Below are 21,904 nucleotides of genomic sequence, written 5' to 3' on the forward strand. Positions count from 1 at the left end.
CCAAGACAAGGCCTATTGGCAGGTACCCTTAAAGGATGTTTACCCTGGGTTGGGGGGAAGTAAGGTGGGATGGCATACTGTACTGTTTATTACCAGGCCTTTTAAAAAATGTCAGCAATGGAGTTCCCATTGTGGCTCAGAGGGTTACAAGCCTGACTAGGATCCATGAGGATGTGGGTTTGATCCTGGCCTCCCTTCTCAGTGGGTTGTCAATCTGGTGTTGCCATGAGCTGTTGTAGGTTGTAAATGCAGCTCAGAAGCCCCAGTTGCTGTGGCTGTGGTGTAGGCCAGCAGCTGCAGCTCCAATTCAACCCCTAGCCTGGGAATTTCCATATGCACAGGTACAGCCCTAAAAAGGGAAAAAAAAAAAAGATTTAAAAATTTTAAAAGTAAAAAAACAAAAAATAGATTTTATTTTTTAGAGCAGTTTTAGGTTGGCAGGAAAATTGAGCAGATAGTACAGAGAATTCCCACCCTCTCCCCTCACACACACAGCGCCCCCTGTTACTACCAGCTGGCATTAATGTGGTGCATGTGCTACAACTGGCAAAACCAAGTTAATTAACCCATATTATTTTATTAACGGAAGTCCTTAGTTTACATTAGGGTTCATTCCTTGTGTTGTACATTCTACGGGTTTTGGGGTTTTTTTTTGTTGTTTTTTTTTTTTTTTGCAGGGGGTGGTTGGTGATCTGGATGCTGACATTTAATCTCCATCATACCCTAGTAGCAAACCAGAATCTATTTCCCAATATTCTATGGGTTTTACCAAATGCAAAATGTCATATATTCACCATTATCCTACGGAATAGTTTCATTGCCCTAAAAATCCCCTGTACTCCATCTATTCATGCCCTCCTGCTCCTTGAAACACTTGGCAACACTGATCCTTGTACCGTCTCTGTGGTTTTGCCACTATGCCTTTTTTATGAAAACTTTTAGAACAGTGGGTCACTGGTCAGGGTGGGGTTAGAAAAGCAATGACCGTGGTCCATCAGCACATCCTGACTTCATGCCAAGCGCTCTCTCAAGGCCTGTGCAAACATGAGCTCCCCTAATTCTCATAATAACACAGAAGCCATTATTACCCCATTGCAAAGATGAGGCATTAAGGCTTAGAGAGTTAGGAGTTAAGGCTTAGCAGCTGGCTAAGCTATTCAGGTTACACAGCTTGGAGGGGCTATGACTGAGCCCACAACCAGACTATAGAGACTCAAGTCGCTATAGTGACTAAGTGACTTAACCCCTGCACACTGGCCCCCAAAACTACATTATGACCATTTTTCCTCTTGAACCAAATGAAAACATATGCAAATGTTATGACTAACTATTATTATCACAGATGTGTTTCACTGGTCTTTAAAATCTCAATTTTACTTAGAACTTAACACATATCTTGGAAAAGAGAGTCACACATTTTTTTGTTTCAAAAGGAAGTTACTTCTGGAATTCCTGTGGTGGATCAGCAGTAACAAAACCGACCAGTATACATGAGGACATGGGTTCGATCCTTGGCCCCATTCAGTGAGCTAAGGCTTGGCATTGCCATGAGCTGTGGTGTGAGTCTCATCTGTGGCTCAGATCCCGCGTTGCTGCGGCTGTGGTGTAGGCTGGCAGCTGCAGCTCTGATTTGACCCCTAGCCTGGGAACTTCCATATGCCGTGGGTTCAGCCCTAAAAAAATAATGAAATAAAATAAAATAAAATGAAGTTACTTCTTCAGAGAGAAGGTTTAGAATCTGATTTAATTTTTGCCAAGTCCTATGGCCCATCCTGTTCTAAAGGATAATTTTCTCTTCCTCCCTGATGAAGACAAATGACATCCAGATGTTTTAGGATTGTTAGCCTTTTAGTTACATCCTTCAAGTAACCTTTAGGAGATTGTAAATGACATAAATTTTTTTCCATTTGCTATTTGTTTACTAACTTAGCTGTTTATCTCAAGCATCAGGTGATGTATGGCCCTGAAAAAGTACATGGTTTGTAAGCTTACTCATTTGCTAATAAATGGTCTTTTATCTGCAAAAAAAATGAAGTTGCTCAGCAAAAATAGACAAATGGAACTATATCAAACTTTAAAACTTTTGTGCATCAAAGACCACAACCAGTAGCGTGAAAAGGCAACCTATGCAACGAGAGAAAATATTTACGAATCATATGTATTGGATAAGGAGATACTATCCAGCACATATAAAGAATTCCTACATTTTGGAGTTCCCGCCGTGGCTCAGTGGTTACCAAATCCAACAAGGAACCATGAGGTTGTGGGTTCGATCCCTGGCCTCACTCAGTGGGTTAGGAACCTGGCGTTGCCGTGAGCTGTAGGTCCCAGACGTGGTGTAGGTCACAGATGTGGCTCGGATCTGATGTTGCTGTGGCTCTGGTGTAGACCAGCAGCTACAACTCCAATTAGACCCCTAGCCTGGGAACCTCCATATGCCACAGGTGTGGCCCTAAAAAGCCAAAAAAAAAAAAAATTCCTACATTTTAACAACATAAAATCAAATAGCCTGATTAAAAAAAGGGCAAAGAACCTGAATAAATATTTCTCATGAGAGGATGTACAAATGGTCAATGAACATATGAAAATGTGCTCAACATCACTAATCATCAGACAAAATGCAAACCAAACCACAATGAATTATCCCCTCACACTCATTAGGATGGCCACTACCAATGAGCAAGAAGATATCAATGGTTGGCAAGAATGTTGAGAAATTGGAACACTTGTACACGATTGATGGGACTGCAAAATGGTGCAGCTTCTATAGAAAATAGTATGGAGGTTTCTCAAAATATTAAAAATAAAACTACCATATGATCCAGGAATTCCCTTTCTGGGTACATACGCAAAAGAATTGAAAACAAGGTCTCAAAGAGAGATTTGTGTGACCATGTTGATAGCAGCACTATTTACAAGCGCCAAGACGTGGAAGCAAAGCGAAGGTCCAACAACAGATGAGTAGATAAACAAAATGTGGTGAATACAAATAATGGATTTTTTATTTTTATTTGTTTTGCTTTTTAGGGCTGCACTTTTAGCATATGGAAGTTCCCAGGCTAGGGATCGAATCTGAGCTACAGCTGCCAGCCTACACCACAGCCACAGCAAGGCAGAATCTGAACCGAGACTGAAAGCCACACCACAGCTCACGGCAACGCCAGATCCTTAACCCACTGAGCGAGGCCAGGGATCAAACCTGTATCCTCATGGGTACTAGTCAGATTTGTTGCTGCTGAGCCACAGTGGGAACTCCCAAATGGAATATTATTTGGCCTTAGAAAGGAAGGAAATCCTGTCACATGTTACAACATGGGTGAAACTCGAGGGTGTTATGATAGGTGAAATAAGCCAGTCATGAAAAGCCAAATACTGTGTGATTCCACTTACACGAAGTATCTAAGGTAGACAAATCCACAGAAACAGAAAGAAAAATGGAGGCTACCAGGGGCTGGAGAAGGGGCAAAAGGAGAATTACTCTTTACTAGGTATAGAATTTCAGATTTGCAAGATAAAAAGTTTTAGAGCTGTTTCACAGCAATTTGATAGACTTGCTGCTACTCAACTATAAAGTAGTTAAGACAATAAATTTTAAGTTATACGTTTTTCACCATAATTTTTTAAAACATGGAGTTCCCATTGTGGCACAATAGCATTGGAGCCTTCTCTGCAGTCAAGCAGGATGGGTTAAAATATCCAGCGAAGGTGACAGCTGCAGCTTGGATCTGATCCCTGGCCTGGGAACTCCATCTGCCGTGGTGTGGCCAAAAAAGGAAAGGAAAAAAAAAATGAGTTACCTAAGGAGCTTGAACAGGTATTTGTATACCTATGTTTAGTGCAGCATTATTCACAATAGCCAGAAGGTAGAAAGAGCCTAAATGACCATCGACACCTGAGTGGATAAACAAAACATGATATTATTCATACAATGGCTTATTGTTTCAGCCTTAAAAAGGAATAGAAGTCTGACACATGCTACAAAATGGATGAACCTTAAGAATATTAAGCCTGGTGAAAGAAACCAGACACAAAAGGACAAATACTGTCTGACTCCACTAACAAGAGTTGCCTCAAATAGACAGATTCGGGAAAGAAAGGAGATAGTGGTTGCCAGGGGTTGGGGGAGGGGGATGTGACATTGTTGCTGAACAGAGACAGAATTCCAGATCTGTAAGATGAAGAAGTCCTGGAGATGGATGCTGGCGATGGCTGCACAAAACTGTGAAGGTATTTAATGCCACTGGATGGTAAATATGGCTAAGATGGCAAAAATGTATGCTACATATCTTTTATGACAATTTTTTTTAATTGGGGGAGGGAGTGAATTTACCTTTTTTTCTAACCTCCTAGAAAATGTGTCCAGGAGAAGAGTGTTTAAGCTGGAGACTCTCTCTCTCTGTGGCTTCCTCATAAGTTACATGTAGAATCTCAGACTGATGGCAGAGCCCACTGTCATTCAATTCTACGTTGCGTTAGATGTTTCATCAGAGAGAAGGAATCAGAAACTGGTAGTGAAGGGGAGATGAGCAAAGACCTGCTTCCTTAACCAACAGGTGGCTCCTGAGATTCTCGAGATTCAAGGAGTTCTATAGATGAGCTCACCTGGTGCTCACAACAGCCCCATTCTACCTGCGGGCAGCCCGAGGCACAGGTACTTTGACATCAACTTGCCCCAAGTCACACATGGCTAGTAAGCAGGGCTGGGATCCAAACCCAGAGAGTCTGACCTCCAGAGGCCACACGCTTAACCACTTCTGCGCCAGAGGTGGTAAGGGGCCCAGAAACCAAAGACATGGATGCAAATAAGGAGCAAGAAGGTGCGGGTTTGCCCAGCATTATCAGGTGCAAAGGTTAGCTCATTCGCCTACAGTGTCCAGCGCTGGGGCCCGGTTGCCATTTCTGTTCCTATTTTGCAGTCAAGGAACCTGAGGTCCAGAGACTGTGAAGCCAACTTTCCCAGGTCCCACAGCCAGCAAACCCCGTGCAGGCTCACCAACCCCACTTGCTCTCTTGGTTGGAAAATACAGACTTCTCTGCATTTTGCCCTTTCTCAGAGGCAGAATTGGCCCCAGATGGCTAGAGCTATTGCCTCATTTTTTTTTTTTTAATTTTAGATCCTGAAACTTCCCAGTTGTGAGGTGTTTTGACCATTCCCCCTCTTTTCCCCAGACCAAGAGACCAGGGCTGGAAAGGCTGAGCAGCCAGACCCGGGGAGGGACCAAAACAACCAAGGTCAAAGTGATGGGCAGCCCCAGCCTGAGCCCTGCGTTTCTGACATGAGATCCCTTCTTGGGTGGAGGAAACTCTGAAGCTGGGGGAAAATGCTGAACATGGGAATCCACCAATGTGGAAAGCTTTACTCAAGATTTTTGAAGTTAAACACTGCGGGAAACAGCGGCAGATGGGGGAACATATTGCAGGAACGGGGCTGCACAACTATTGGCCCCGTGGAACTTGAACCAGGGCAAGGAACATCACAGGCTCCAAAATTGCTCGAACGCAACTGGGGAAAATGTGAAATCATTTGTTGTGGTAGAGAGTGGTTCAACTTGTCACACACGCTGATGAGTTCTGGATACCCAAGGAAATGGACCTCCAGCCAAAGGCGGGAGCAGCCAGAGGTGCAAAGCAGCAGGGCTTCTCCCAAAGTCAGGATTCAGGAGCAGCAGGGCTCAGGACCTTTCTGGAAGGGTGACCTTGGATGACCCGGGAAGGGGGTCACGCCAATCAGTCATGCTGGTGGGAGGAATAAATGAGAGGCTTTGATGCCTGGACAGAATCAGCCATTGCGTCTGGCTGTCTCCCTCCCATCCTTGCAAAGTTCTCCTCTGCCTCCCACCACTGCCTTCCTGAGCCAGATGCCCGTCACCTCTGGTCTGGGGCCACTTCCACCTGCCAAGTGACTGTCCCGCTCAGAAACCTCCAGGAGCTTCTCCCATCCTACAGAACAAACCTGACCTCCTCAGCTGATGCCCCGCATTAGCCTCCCAAACCAACTTCCCGAGGCTGCCAGGTCATCCTGTTTCCAGGTCATGACAATGTCGTGAATTCCTCAGGGCAGGGATTACATCTGTACTGAAGAGATGCTGGATTAATATTTGCTCGATCAGCACTGCCAGCTTCACATGCTTTTGCATCTGAAGACCTGGGTTGGAATTCCAGTTCCACAACTTAGTGATTGGGGTAAGTTCTCCAACCTATATCAGAAAAAGAGGGGTAAGGGTGTCTCCTCCACTGGCTCATTGTGAGAATTAAATGGGACAACGTATATAAAATGCTTAGTAGGAGTTCCCGTCATGGCTCAGCGGAAGCAAATCTGACTAGTATCCATGAGGACACAGGTTCAGTCCCTGGCCTTGCTCAGTGGCTTATGGATCCAGTGTTGCCATGAGCTGTTGTGTAGGTCGCAGACACGACCCGGATGTGGTGTTGTTATGGCTGTGGTGTAGGCCAGCAGCTGTAGCTCCGATTCAACCTCTCGCCTGGGAACCTCCATATGCCGCAGGATGTGGCCACAAAAAGATGGGGAAAAAAAGTAATAAACTCCCAATACACACTTTAAAAAAAAAAATGTAGTCAATAATGATCTTTCACTAAATGCTTTTTAGGAGTTCCTATTGTGGCCAGTGGCTTACCAACCTGACTAGTATCCATGAGGAATTAGGTTTGATCCCTGGCCTCACTCAGTGGGTTAAGTATCCGGCATTGCTGTGATCTTTGATTTAGGTCACAGATGCAGCTCGGATCCCAAGGTGCAGTGTCTGTGACGCAGGCCGGCCACTGCAGCTCTGATTCGACCCCTAGTCTGGGAACCTCCATATGTCCCAGGTGTTGCCCTAAAAAGCAAACAATTTTTTCTTAATTTTTTAATATTTTAATGCTTTAAAAAATCTTAGCCAATGATAAATTCTGAGTAAACGCTTTTTAGATAGGGAGGCCTCCCCTGCCACACTGCCGTAGTCGTAGACCAAGGGAAGGAGAGAGAGATGTACCGCCAAATAGGGGGTTGGGGTGGCGTTTATTAAAAGAAGCTGTTTTGTTACAGGGCCCAGTTTTAGTTATTTTAGAAGAGAGACAGCTGAGACAAAACAGGCTGGAGAAGGAATTTTTAAAGGATCGGACCCAGAGGAAAGAAACAGGGGATTCAGAAAAAGGGGGAACGAGAGCTGAAGTGTTCTGTGTGCCAGGGAGCTCATCAAATCTGTTCCATTCTTGTGAGTTTTGGGTTCTCTAAGAGAAGGGTTACCAAAGCCAAGAGCAGTCAATGTAGAATAAGCGAGGGTGCGTTTGCTTTGTGCGGTTGGGCTGATTCTAGGAGCTGGGAAGGATGAGAAATCCCCCTTGCTGTCACCTCCTCAGCCACCTGCCTCCGCAAAGCCGCAGGGGCCTGGCTTCTCCATTACCCAGGATTTGCTGCAGGGACGGTTGTGGTCCAAAACCACTGGAAGCTAGAGTGATGAGTGCTCTGAGCAATGTTATGTCTCTGAGAAGGGCCTTGTGCCTCCCTCTCCATTCTGTCCACCCCCTCCCCACCCACCCATCAGCTTCCATACAACTCTCTTATTGCCTCTTCCTCCCGTGTGGCAAGCACCATGCTCATCCTTCCATCCTAAAGTGTGACTATTTCAGTGAAACCTTTTAAAGGTGCAAGATGTCACCCATGAGGATTGGTGAAATCAGTTCCGTGGGTTGCCATCCACTGTTTTGTTAAGTTAAATAGAAAATAACGTAGTGTGTCACACGTAGGCATGTCAAGTATCATTTTATGAACCTTTGGTGCCAGGTATGCATCTATAAGTAAGAGGTACTTCTTACTGTGCATCTCAGTCAAAAATGTTCAAAAACCTGATTTGGTTACATGTGTAGAACTGGTTATACCTTTCATGTTGGATTCCTGTTTGTATCTTCCAGTGCCTGGCACTATGCCCTATCACAGAGGAGTTGCCCACTAAGTACCTGTGGGATGGGTAGGGAGGAAGGAATCAGCACTTGGGTGAATAATGAAGTTCAGGGTTGCTAGACTGCGGAAGTCCTTGAAGGGTGAAAACCAGATAAGAGAAAGATAAGTGTGTGTTGTGGCAAATTTCTCATGCTTTGGGGGAAGAAGTGGCTCATTTCAGGCTGCTAAGATCTGGTTCATGTGACACAACTGAAGGATTTTTTTTTTTTTTTAACTGAAGCCTCATTGGACAAAATAGCCATCCAAGAACTTCCTACTTTCCAGTGTGCTTGATACTGTGTGGATCTAATGTAAGAACACTTCGGAACTGGTGCTGTGATGTGAATAACTCAAAATCAGGAGGGAATCAAATTGCCATTTCAACATTAGTGTCATGTCCTACTTAAGATGATCAGGGAGCAAGTGACATCACAGCAAAAACTGCAAAAGATCTAAATATCCATCAACTGATGGAGAGCTTTAATAAGATCGTCTCTCCATACAGGGGAACACGGCTCAGAAATAAAAAGGAATAAATTAAGGGTACATGAAACAACATGAACAAACCTTAGAAACATATGCTAAGTGAAAGAAGCCAGACACAAAAGTCAACAATGATTCCATTTATATGAAATTTCTAGACAAAAAACAGATCTGTGGTTGCCTGGGTCTATAGGTAGGAGCAGGGCTTGACTGCAATTGGGCCTGAGGAGACTTTTTGGGGGGTGTTTTTTTAGGAGGGGGGGTTCTTTTTAGGGGTGCACCTGCAGCATATGGAAGTTCCCAGGCTAGGGGTCGAATCGGAGCTACAGCTGCCGGCCTACGCCACAGCCACGCAGGAGCCGAGCCACATCTGCAAATTACACCACAGCTCACAGCAACTCCGGATCCTTAACCCACAGAGCGAGGCCAGGGATGGAACCCACATCCTCATGGATACTCGTCAGGTTCACTACTGCTGAGCCACAATGGGAACTCCATCCTGTGGTGGCGGGGGAGGTTGGACGTGTTCTAAAACTGGATTCTAGTCCTGGTTGCACAACTGTACACATTTATCAGAACTCATTGAACTATACACTTACAATGGGTGAATTAGGCTTTGTAAATTATACCTCAGTGACGCCATCAGAAGAATCATAGGTGCTTTGAAATGCCTCCCCAGCTGGGCGGTACTGGAGAAATTTTCCCTTGTATGTCTCAGTTGTGGCTTTCTTTATTGGAAAGGGTATAGTCTCTTAAAGTCAGACTATTACATAACTGGGCCACTTCCCCCTTCCCAAGGAATACGGACAGAATGGCACTATCTATCTATCTGCCTGCTGGTCAGTTTTGTGGGCTTTCAAGACAGCACAATCCCAACTGGCAAGCAGCACAATCCCTTGCTGGTCTCATGCCCACTCACTCAACAGTGAGGATGCCAAGGAGGAAAGAATTCCCTTGAAGCTCTCTCTATGCCGTTGTGCTTTTCAGCAGACAGGATGTAGGGTCCTTTCTACGCTGCCAAAATCAGCAGCAATTGTAAAAAAGAGGGGAAAAAAAAAAAAAAACAGACCAATGTAATGAATCTGCGGGCTTTTTCTTCCCCAAATAACTCATCTCACACTGCAAGTACAACACAGCTAGAATATTTTCAACCTCGTAACCTAAAATCACACAGCTGTTCAAAGCTGATGTTCGAGGCAGACAGCATTTTAAGGAAACAATGGCCATTTTCCTTCTTACTTGTTCACATAATGAAGGAATATATTTGACGCATCTTCCACATTCTTCGGCTCCTCTTGCAAATGGTACCGTGCTGAGCATGTAACAAGTCCCAGATAAATACTTGTTGATTTGATGGATTCTTTGTCTCCCCCAGTGACAACGGCCAGATCAGAGCTGATCGGGTGATTTCCGTCAGCCTGGGATGCAACGCCATGTACATCGTGGTCTCACTTATTTGATTGATGCTGATATGTTTTGTAATAATTATTCTCAAAAATCTCCAACCTCCAGAATCTCTCAAATCCAAACCAGAATTAAAAAAAAAAAAAAGCTTAACACTATTTTATTTTAGCTCTCACCAGTTCTTGCCAAAACTGCAAACCAAATCCAAGTAGGTGAACATTATTATAACCCACAATGACATGAAAATCCATTTCAGTCTTTCGCTCATGTTGTGAACAGACAAGCATGGCACTCGATTCCTGTTTGTTTGTTTAAAACCAGAGTTTCCATGTGGTTGGAAATTCTAATTGAACAAAGCCAAAGCATACAAGGCTGAGTCCTTGGCAAAACACGCAAAGTACAAACTGAGATGAACAATAAATCACAACTTGATATGGAACTAGGAATGTCATTTGTGCCCTTCTTTTTAACTTTTCTAAGTATTTCTTTTTTTATAATACATTCCTGGCTGCTCCACACTCACACATTAGATAAGGCGGGAGTAACAGGGATGGCTCCGGTCCAGCCCACTCATCGGCTGGAAGTGAATGTGAATCGTGGATCTTCTCCACTGGAATCATCAGGGATGAAGCATGCAGTAAATAGCCCTCCCTGACCTGAAGTGACGACAGCCTGCGGGGAAGAGTTGGCTCCATTAACGTCTTCAAGCCGCAACAGTCACCCTCTCTGGAAAGGAGGAACATGGACTCGAAAGAGAGGCCAGATCCACCTACTTGGTATAGTTACACCACCCAAATTGCTAAAAGTTGGGCTCAAAGGCCCTTATTCTCCAGTGACACATTGCAGAATCAGCTGAAAATGGCATCTCTTGCCATGCACCTGTGCTCCATTTCTATTGTTTTCCTTCAGTATTTACTGAATATCTGTTCTAGGCACAACCCATGGGTAACTCACTGAACTTGAAACGTTTCTCCTTTTTGACTGTGCCTGATTCTCAATGCTTTGAAAGATTTTTGAGGAGTAGGATTGAGGCGTTCTGTCTTTGAGGGCTTGGCCTCCAGCCCAGGGCTTGGCAAAGAGCATGAATTCAATTAATGCTGGGTGAATGGATGGATGGGTGAATGGGTAGATAAAAATGGGTGGGTAGATGGGCGGATTGATGAACAGATGGATGGGCTGATGGACGGATGGGAGGATGAATGGTTGGATGGATGAACGAAGAGACAGACCAATCAGTCGGTACGTTTCCTCACTTTCAAGATGCCCTGGTATTTCAACTGTTAAATAAAGGCATGGTATTATCAATATGTTCCAGACTTTCATCTCCTTTGATGATAGGCATGGTGGGAATAGACAGAAAAAGAGTTCCATGCTTCGCTGATGCCACATGCGGGAAGCTCTTTGCCAAATGTACTATTTATCACCTGAAAACTATTCTTCCTGATATCTTATTCCATTTATAGATTCTGACTCTAGAGTGCAGGATTTCATATTTTGAATTAAAATATGATAAGCAACCTTGCAGTTCCCAGAGTCTCTTCTCTGTCTGTAGGTCAGAAGTTATTGGCTGGAGTCCCGGCATCTCCCTTGAGCTACTGCATGCTCCTGCTGACCAAAACTTCTTAGCTGTCCAACCAAATGATGTCATATTCTTTCTCGTGCATTCTTCTAACAGTTGCACATATTATCTTTGATTTCCCACTATTTACAGAAATTACAAGCAGGTGAGCAAGTTTTAATTCTATGTGGTGAGTGCTTCAAGAGAGTTTTGGTGATAAAGCTAATGATAAATCTGCTGGTATTTGTTCAACGCACTGTCAGCAATGGTATGGTTTTGTGGCATATTATATAATGTGCTATGCAATCACTGATGAAAAGGAGTCTCTTAGAGACACTCTATTTCTAACACAAAAATCATGATATTTATATTTATTTATTTATGTATTTATTTTTGCTTTTTTAGGGCCGCACCTGTGGCATATGGAGGTTCCCAGGCTAGGGGTCGGAGCTACATCTGTGGTCTACACCGCAGCCACAGCAACGCCAGATCCTTAACCCACTGAGCGAGGCCAGGGATCAAACCCAGCAACCTCATAGTTCCTAGTTGGATTCATTTCCGCTGCGCCACAACGGGAACTCCCAAAAATCATGATAATAAATAATACGTATTTCTTATTGAGCACCCAAGAAGCAAAGCTCTTACACATATTACTTATTTATTTCACATTAGAGTCCCAGGAAGCAAGGGAGGTCCTTCTGACTCTGCTGGTGAAATAACTGAATCGCAAAAAAAATGAAAAGTATGGCTTAAAGTTATTATCACTCATAAGTGGTGAAGTAAGATTTAAACCTAGTTCAGCCTGGGTTCCTTTACTCCACCACCTGGTTAGAGGGTTCTAAGAAAAGCATATTTCTTTGGCTTATTTCTTTGGCTTTTTACACAGGATATCATGGTACTGCTCATGTACTAAAGACCATGCTTTAGTTCTTGTGGGTGTGTTCTTGTGGGTGTGAGCTATTAAAACACACACACACACACACAAGATCATTTGTGCAGATTTACTTGGACTCCAGTGCAATGTGACCTCAAAAAAACCCCGTAATCTTTCAAGTACAGATTTCCACACTATGCATATTCACATGTACTCTGACACGATTGGGTAGAAGGGGTCTGGTTGACCGCCTCCAGAGAGATAAAGCTTGTCTCAAGTTACAAGGCTAGAGGGACAGTGGGAGAGGACACCACAACCCTTGACACTCTTTGCTTCCATCTGAGTGCTTGTACTGAGGTCTTGAGACGCATCGACAGCACCTCCAGTGGGATTTTGCCTTATGCGGCTTTTAACACGGTGGCAAATAGGAGGTGACTGCCAGCTGGCTGAAATCTGCAGTTAATCAGAAAGGTCAAAAAGCCTCCTTTGTCTGATACCTGCCGTCCTTCCCCGTTCCTTTCGAGCCTATGCAGCAGCAGTCAACCAGCAAGGAACGTGTCTCTGCTTGTCCCCTGTGTGTTGACCCAGCAGTGCAGAGATGGCTTTGGGACTCCGTTTAAGTCTTGCCCATGTTTCACTTCATGGCCCAGTAGGCACAGAGCTTGTGGTTCACCCTCTATCTCTGTGGGTGCTCAAGGCCAAGGCCGACTGCCCAAGATGGACAACAAAAGGACATTCAGCTGCCCAACAGTTCAAGACACCCTAGCCAGCTGTCCCTGCCCCAGATGACCCAATCCCCCCACACGGACTCAAAAACCCTCCCTGTCACCTTCATCCCCAGTCCAGCACCCCGTAGCCCTCTGCCCCCGCCCCCGACGTTTTCTCTAGCCATTCAGAGATTTCAGCCTTAAGCTCCAACAAGTAATTTCTTCCTTGATGAATTGCTCCTTCTCTGCCCCCACCCTCTGAACTGACTCTGAGTTAATTTCCCAATTCTCGTTGACAAGACAGTTTACTCTTGATGAGGATTAAAGGTTATTTTTAACCTAAACTGCACACAAGGAAATGATGCAATGATGTCTTTGAGCTGGCTGAGTGGTTCCTCTTCTCGGGCCTTTGAATTAATAGGATTCTGAACTTTAAGTTGTTTCTGGCTCATGGGAACAATGTCGTCATCCCAGGATAAAGGGCGCGTCTTCCAACTTAAACGGTGGACAGGTGGTGACTGTGTCCTAAATGATTGCCATTTTTTTTTTTTTGTCTTTTTGCCATTTCTAGGGCCGCTCCCGTGGCATATGGAGGTTCCCAGGCTAGGGGTCGAATCAGAGCTGTAGCCACCAGCCTACGCCAGAGCCACAGCAACGTGGGATCCGAGCCGTGTCTGTGACCTACACCACAGCTCACGGCAATGCCTGATACTTCACCCACTGAGCAAGGCCAGGGATCAAACCCGCAACCTCATGGTTCCTAGTCGGATTCGCTAACCACTGAGCCACAACGGGAACTCCTCGACTGCCTTTTTTATCAGACGGAGACTTCAGGGTGAAAACTCAGAAGGATTTCCCGTCATCACGCCCTCTCCTGAAGATTGCTCAGCTCCCCAAAGTTGTCCCACACCCTCCTTCTCACCTTCTCAAAGCTTCGTCAGTAGATCACTCTGCCAGCTGGGCCGAGTCGACTGACATCGAGGTGTCTGCTGCCCCCCAGCCTCTTGCCTACACCTTCTGTACAGCACATCGACATTTCTTGAGGCATCACTATTTTTAAACTGTTTATGCATATAAGTCCACATCTATATCAGGGTTTCTCAACCTCAGCACTGCTGACATTTTGAGCCAGATCGTGCCTGGTTGGGGGGCTATTCATGATTCTAAGATGGTTAGCAATACCCCTGATCTCTACCTATTAGATGCCGGTGGCGACCCCTTGAAAATGACAAAACTCTCTCTTGACACAGCCCAATGTCCTCCAGGGAGGCAAAACTGTCCCCAAACGCTGAGCAACACGGGCCTTTGTGGTGTTTTAAATTATAAGTTCCTGTTGGACCAGAACTAACCTAATTTGTACACACTCCGCAAACAGGAAGGTGCACAGAGAGGCTGTTTAATGATGATCACGATACTAAACATGTAACAAGAATTTCTGGCTCACGTCTAAAGAAAACGGAACATTTAAACAGATGATCCCATTCACAGTGGATGACTTGTCTTATTCAGCCTTCCGTTCAAATCAATAAGATTAAAACAACAAACTTTCGCTCTCGCTTAGGAACCGCGCAGGGGAGTTGAAAATCTGTAAGAAAAGACTCCATCCCCTTAAAATGAACCTCTTCCCAGAAAAATCAGGTAAGAGGCAGGTAAGTTGAAATCTCCCACAGTGGTGAATGATGGCACGTCTCCAAGGGAAGTGCCTGTGTCCTGTGCCGGGAGAAACATTCCTTCGCAATCACTTTTCTGCGAGGCTGGGAATGAGGCCGGTGCCCGTCCCCTCACAGGATCTGGCCCTTGTAAATTACTGCAAGTATCTTTCTCGGGTGAAAACGCAAAAGACAGATAGGAGCTGATAGATCATTATAACTGCTGCTGTTAGTCATGCACTCAAGTGGCATGAAACTGCTGGATTTGGAAAAGAAAATCATCTCTTTATAGCCCTCTCTGGAGGCCAAAGAACAAAACCTTTTATCAGTTAATCTGATGAATGACATGGGTTATTTTAGTTCTATTCATAAGAGACAAGGCATGTAGGTCTTGCTTGTTCTTACATGCATTGGTTAACAATTCAATTAAACAAATATTTATTGAAACCATGGGACAAGGCAAGCTGATAGTCACCAGTCACCGCAGTGGAAATACCCAATGAGTAAAAAAAGAAGATCTGCCCTCAGAGTGTTTACAATTTTCATTTCTATAACAATTGGTTATATATTTGTATAATAACCCCATACCTACTTGACCTTGTATACTTTAAAGTCCTGTGAGCTCTCAGAGAGGTTTACAAAAAATTCCAGAGGTGATTCAGAGGCCTGAGCAACCACATATGATAGGCCGTCAAGAAAAAGTTTATGGAGGGAGTTCCCGTTGTGGCTTATCAGGTTTCAAACCCAACTAGTATCCATGAGGATGTGGGTTTGATCCCTGGCCTCATTCAGTAGGTCGAGGATCTGGCATTGCCAGGAGCGATGGTGTAGGTCGCAGACAAGGCTCAGATCTGGTGTTGCTGTGGCTGTGGTGTAGCCTGGCAGCTGCAGCTCCAATTAGCCTGGAAAGTTCCATAAGCTGCAGGTACAGTCCTAAAAAAAAGAAAAGTTTATGGAGCCATGGTTTTTGAAATAAGGGTTACTGTTCAAAGCACCATTAAAATGGTGAGGTTTTTTTTCCTGATTATAAAATTAATGCATTTTTTAACATATATGGAAAACAAAAGCCCAAGGAGAAAATGATCTCACATAAGCAGTGGAAGGTTTGGGCAAAGATATAGGACCTGGCCCTTAGGGGTTTTGGGGAGGACATCGGGACCTGGGGGGATCTTGAGAAATTATAAAGAAACAGGGGGTGGGAGCCTGAATGCCAGATCTAATTAGGAAGGTAATGGGGAGCCATTGAATGTTCTGGGCATGGCCTCCTTTTTTTCTCCCAACAACCCTGTGAGATAGCAGTGGCTCCTTGCTCACTTGCCGGATGTGGAGCTGGAGGATTTAGGGAGTGCAGTGAACTTTCCCAAGGTCACTCAGCTAGTACATGGAAGATGTGGGCACTCCCAAGCCCCAGGCCCCTCATACCAAGTGGGCATCTAGAGGAAGGAGACAGAGGCTGCGCTGGTGTCTTTCTCTTCTTATGAGACATTAATCCTATTGTGAGGATCCATGCATGGATCTTTTCAACCTAATTACCTCCAAATCCCAGCTCCAGGTACCGATACAGTGGGGATAAGGGCTTCAACTATGAATTTTTGGGGGGATATAGACATTCAGTTCGTAACAGGGGTCCTTTGAGGGAAGAGTTTCTTATGCTTAAAAGAACAGGTTGGGTGTACCTGCTTGTTAATAAATGTTTGTACGTGTGGCACAAAGGAAAAAAAAAAAAAAAAAGAGGAGTTCCCGTCGTGGCGCAGTGGTTAACGAATCCGACTAGGAACCATGAGGTTGCGGGTTCGGTCCCTGCCCTTGCTCAGTGGGTTAATGATCCGGCATTGCCGTGAGCTGTGGTGTAGGTTGCAGACGCGGCTCAGATCCCGAGTTGCTGTGGCTCTGACCTAGGCCGTAGGCCGGTGGCTGCAGCTCCGATTCAACCCCTAGCCTGGGAACCTCCATATGCCACGGGAGTGGCCCAAGAAATAGCAAAAAGACAAAAAAAAAAAAAAGAAAGAAAGAAAGAGTCTAGCTACCGTAGGTGTGCCTTTGACCCAGTGGGACAGATCAAAAGATTCCATAGGCTCAGGAAAAAGAATGCGATTCACTTTATAGATAAAAGACCAATTTATAACAAACAGAGACAGCCACACAGAGCAGGTAGAGCTTCCTTGCCCTCAGGAACCCTGTACAGCACGATACTGCCACAGAACCATCTGGATGAAGTCAGGATCCCTTCACAAGCTTTGAGCATCTCCCTTTGCACATTTCATTAGGAGTTTGTGCCACTGATCCACTCCAACAGATGTTCTGGGCACGTGGCTCAGAGCCAACCAGCTCACTCCGGATGAATGAATGGAACCTCCGGCACATTCCTGAGCCTCGAGGATGTATTCCCAGGCTTCCCACTGCCCTGGAAGATCCAGGGCTCGTGTCAAGAAAGGACACCCTTTTCAAAGGAAGATTCGTGCGTGTGAATCAAGTCAATAGGGTCACAGGTGCTACAGAAGAGGCACAGTGAGTGCACAGGGCAACTGGCTCTAACATTTATGGAGTGACTGGGAAACTCTGAGGAGGCACTTTTGAATGGCAGTGACAGTGAACACTGGGTTGTTCAGAATTACAGAGGGAAGGAACAATAAATAAATAGGTTAACTATGATCTACCCCTTCGAGAAGTATGTTGGCGAGGAGGAGGCAAGAGATAAGAGGAAGGGGGGGAGTGGGGAGGGCTTTAAGGCGAGATGAGATGGGAAATTTGTCAACAGCATTGAAACATATTTTCGGGAGTTCCCTTCATGGCTCAGCAGTTAACGAGCCCAACTAGGATCCATGAGGATGTGGGTTCAATCCCTGGCCTTGCTCAGTGGATTAAGAATCCGGCATTGCAGTGAGCTGTGGTGTAGGTCACCGCTGCAGCTCAGATCCAGCATTGCTGTGGCTGTGGTGAAGGCCGGAAGCTGCAATTCCAATTCGACCCTTAGCCTGGGAACTTCCATATACCACAGGAGCAGCCCTAAAAAGCAAAAGAAGAAAAAGAAAAAAGAAAAAGAAACATGTTTTCCATGCCTTTTATATGCCAGGCACTGTTCTAGACTCCAGGGATACAGCCATGAAGACTGGGACGCACAAAATTCCTGTCCTTGGCAGCTTATGTTCACAGGAGGGGTTGGGAAGGGGGTGGAGTAGACAGACAGCAAGCATCAAAATGAACACATACAAATAAGGGCATTTCAGATGAGAAAATGCCAATGACATAGTGAAAAAAGAGACAGGTGTAATAAGAGAGAGGCTGGCTGAGTTTGGGGGAAGGGGTGGTCTGACGAGGCTTCCCTAAGGAGGTGACATTTAAGTGGGAGCCGCCGCAGTGAGAAGGAACTGGCTGTGCAGTTCAGGGAACAGGGAGTTCAGAGACCCTGTGGCAGGTACTCATTCAAGACACAAAAGGGCCAGTGTGGTAAAACACAGGAAGCCAGGGAGGGGGAAGCCAAGGGAGGCAGCAAACACATCACCGTGCATGTCAGGCCACGGAAGCGAATTTGGGTTTAATTCTGATTGCAGTGTGAAAGCACTGGAGGGCTGAAAGCAGGAAGGCTAAGTGATCGTTACATGTATTTTTCAAAGATGACCTTGGCTACCAAGTGGAAAATGAACTCTTGGGGCAGGACTGAAAGTCACAGGCATCTGTGCAGGGGTCTTGATGGAAGAAGGTGAGAATTATGTGGATGCAGAGCTGACAGCACTTGCTGAGAGAGGAATTGAGGAGTCCTAGGACCGCTACCGGAGTCCCTTGGCTGGATGGTGCTGCTATTTCCTGAGATGGAAAGACTGGATCGGGGAGTGAGGGGGGAGCTGAGAGTGACAGCTTCGGTGTTGGACAAGCTAACCTTGAGATGCCAGTATGCCAGAGGAGAGCTGAAGCAGACAGCTGGGAGAAGTCAGGCTAGAGAGAGAGACTTTAAAGTTATCAGCATACAGATGTTTTGTTTTGTTTTAAAAAAAGAAGTTGGATTAGTTAAATAGAATGACCATATGACCCAGCAATTCCTCTCCGAAGTCTAGACCCCAAAGAACTGAAAACAGGTGTTCAAACGAAACCTTGCACACAAAGTCTCATAGCAGTATTATTGACAATAGGCAAATGGCAGAAACAACTCAAGTGGCCTCCAAAAGATGAATGGATAAACCAAATGTGGAATAACCACCACAAGGAATATTACTCAGCCATAAAAAGGAACAAAGTACAGACATGTGGTGCATGGATGAACCTTGAGAACACCATGCTAGGTGAGTGATTCCATTTGTTTGGAATATCCAGCACAAGCAGACACACAGAGACCTCAAGCAGATTTGTGGTTGCCAATGGTTGGAGGGAGGGGAGATGTTGGAGTGACTGCCTAATGTGCACGGAATTTTTTGGGGGGTGATGGAAGTGTTCTGGGACTAAATAGAGGTAGTAGTTGCCCAACAATGTGAATGTACTAAGTTCCACTAGTTCATGCACGTTGAAATGGTAAAATGTATATTAATGGTATTTGATGGAATTGGATGAGACAATTGAAGGAGAGGGGGCACATGGAGAAGAGGGTCCCAGACGAGCCCTGGAGCACTTCAATATTTAGAGGCCAAGAAGAGGAGGGATAGCCAATAAAGAAGGTTCAAAAGGAGAAAATAGTGATATAACAGGAACACCACGGAGCTGCTGTCTAGAACCCAAAGAGGACACCTTTCATGGAGGGCACAGTGGTCATCTGTATCGAGGAAGAATTGAGGTGTGTGCTGTGGGGAGATGTTGCCAGGCTCGCCTACACCAGAGCAGAGCCACTTTGCATGATCAGCATGGCATCCATGTGCTCTCTTCCCCACAGTCTTGCCCACACAGCGTATTGCCAGAATGTTTGCCAATCTGGAAGGTGCAAATTGCATCTCGGGCTGGTTTTCACTCGCAGTTCCCTTATTGAGAGTGAGCTTGAGCATCTCAGCAAATGTTCAAGGGCCCTTTGTCTTTTTTTTTTTTTTGTCTTTTTGCTATTTCTTGGGCGGCATATGGAGGTTCCCAGGCTAGGGGTCGAATCGGAGCTGTAGCCACCGGCCTACGCCAGAGCCACAGCAACGCGGGATCCGAGCCTCATCTGCAACCTACACCACAGCTCATGGCAACGCCGGATCCTTCACCCACTGAGCAAGGCCAGGGATCGAACCTGAAACCTCATGGTTCCTAGTCGGATTTGTTAACCACTGCACCACAACGGGAACACCCAAGGGTCCTTTGTCTTTCTAACTGCTGATGGTCTTTGCCCATTTTCCTGTTGAGCGGTATGCTTTTCTTCTTGAGTTCTAGGTACTCTTTAAATGTCACAGAGTTTGGTCCTTTATGTCATCCCCTTTCTGGGAACTCTCTTCTCTTGGTTTCTGCAACAGTAGTCTCCCCTGGGTCTTCTCTCACCGCCCCCCCCCCTCCACCAGGACCTCATCGCAGTATTTCAGAAATATTTTCCTTCTCTGTGTGCGAGTTACTCTTCCCCTCGGTATTTTTTTTTTTTAATTTTCTTTTTTAGCTGCCCCATAGCATATGGAGTTCCCAGGCCAGAGGTCAGATCCCAGCCACAGTTGCAACCTACACCACAGCTTTGGCAACATGGGATCCCTAAGCCACTATGCCAGGCTGGGGATTGAACCTGTGTTACCAGCGCTCCAGAGCTGCCACCGATCTGGTTGCACCACAGAATGACCTCCTCCTTGGTACCCCGTAAATGGCAGTGCTCCCCGTCTTTGGCATCCTCACTTCTCTGCACATCCTTCTAAGGCAGCCCTTCCCTTCCAACTCTTCCTCCACCTCCAGGAGGAAGGATTCCTCCAGGATTCTACTTAGAACTGTATGCTCAGGAGTTCCCATCGTGGCTCGGTGATTAACGAACCAACTAGCATCCATGAGGATGCAGGTTTGACCCTTGGCCTCGCTCAGTGGGTTAAGGATCTGACGTTGCCATGAGCTGTGGTGTAGGTCACAGATGCAGCTCAGATCCTGCGTTGCTGTGGCTCTGGCGTAGGCCAGCAGCTACAGCTCTGATTTGACCCCTAGCCTGGGAACCTCCATATGCCATGGGTGTGGCCCTAAAAGACAAAGGACAAAAGATTTTAAAAAGAGAACTGTATGCTAAGAACTCCCAAGTGTATATGGAACAGGACACATTTTAGGACTTTTCTGATGCCCCCATCGGGGCCGAGACCCCAAAGCTGAGAACAAGGACTGTGAAGCACCCATGCGTCCTTAAAGAGAGGGGCTAGACCATTCATGCAGCCCCCAGGATGGTGACCCAAAACACTGGATAGGAGCCTTGCCTCATCCTGAGGGTCTTTACTGGGGGCTTAAGTGTTGCTCCTGGGATTTTTGCAGAGTTGAAGGGGGTGCTGTGGCTCCTTCCCACAACCTCTGAAACCAAGCAGGGGGCTTTACGAGAATCCCTGGGGAGTCTGGCCTATGTCTTAGGGAACGGAGGGGTCTCAAGATTCAGACCTGACTCATGCTTGAAAAGCTCTAAAGGTGAGAGGCTGGCTTGCTGCCTGGGGCCCAAAGGAAGAGGTGGTCCCCGAGGACTAAGGTCAACTGTCACCAATGCTGTTCCTGGTGGTGCGACCCCCCAGTGAGTGGTCATTTTTCTCCCTGTCGGTCACAGCAAGTTGGAACAGAATCTTGAAGGCATTAAAAGGGCATAATTGCTGACTCGTGTGGGAAGTCAGGAGACTGGACACGGTAACAGTAGAAGAGAAGAAAGGCCACGTAGGCAGAATTCAGTAAGTCAAGGAGGACCAGCCCTGAGGGTTCATGTGAAAACACCCTTACTAATGAAGTTTTCACAAAAGATAAGCACGGGGAAAAAACATCCACGTGACATCACGTAGCATTCACTGAAGATTTTTGGTATCACTTGAGCTGGGATCTTAGTTTCCAAAAATAAATAAATAAGCTATTTCCAAATGAGAGAAAAATAAAACGAGGACTTGGATTAGTAAAGAGGCAACCTTGGGAGTCACACAGATCTGGGCTGGAAGTCCTGCTCTGGCATTTAGTGGTTGTGAAACATTGGGCAAATCACTCAACTTCTCCAAGCCTCAGTTTACTCCATTAGGGGGTAAAAACAATACCCAATGACTGTTACAAGAAGTCAGTGAGACAATTATAAATGATACCCTTAACAAAGTTTCTGATGTTTAGTCATTGGCTTTGACATGGGATACCCGTTGGTAATCACCAAGGAAATGCAAATCAAAGCCACAGGGAGAGAGAACCTCACCTTCA

This window comes from Phacochoerus africanus, chromosome 15, assembly GCF_016906955.1.
Source record: "Phacochoerus africanus isolate WHEZ1 chromosome 15, ROS_Pafr_v1, whole genome shotgun sequence".
Lineage (NCBI taxonomy): Eukaryota > Metazoa > Chordata > Mammalia > Artiodactyla > Suidae > Phacochoerus > Phacochoerus africanus.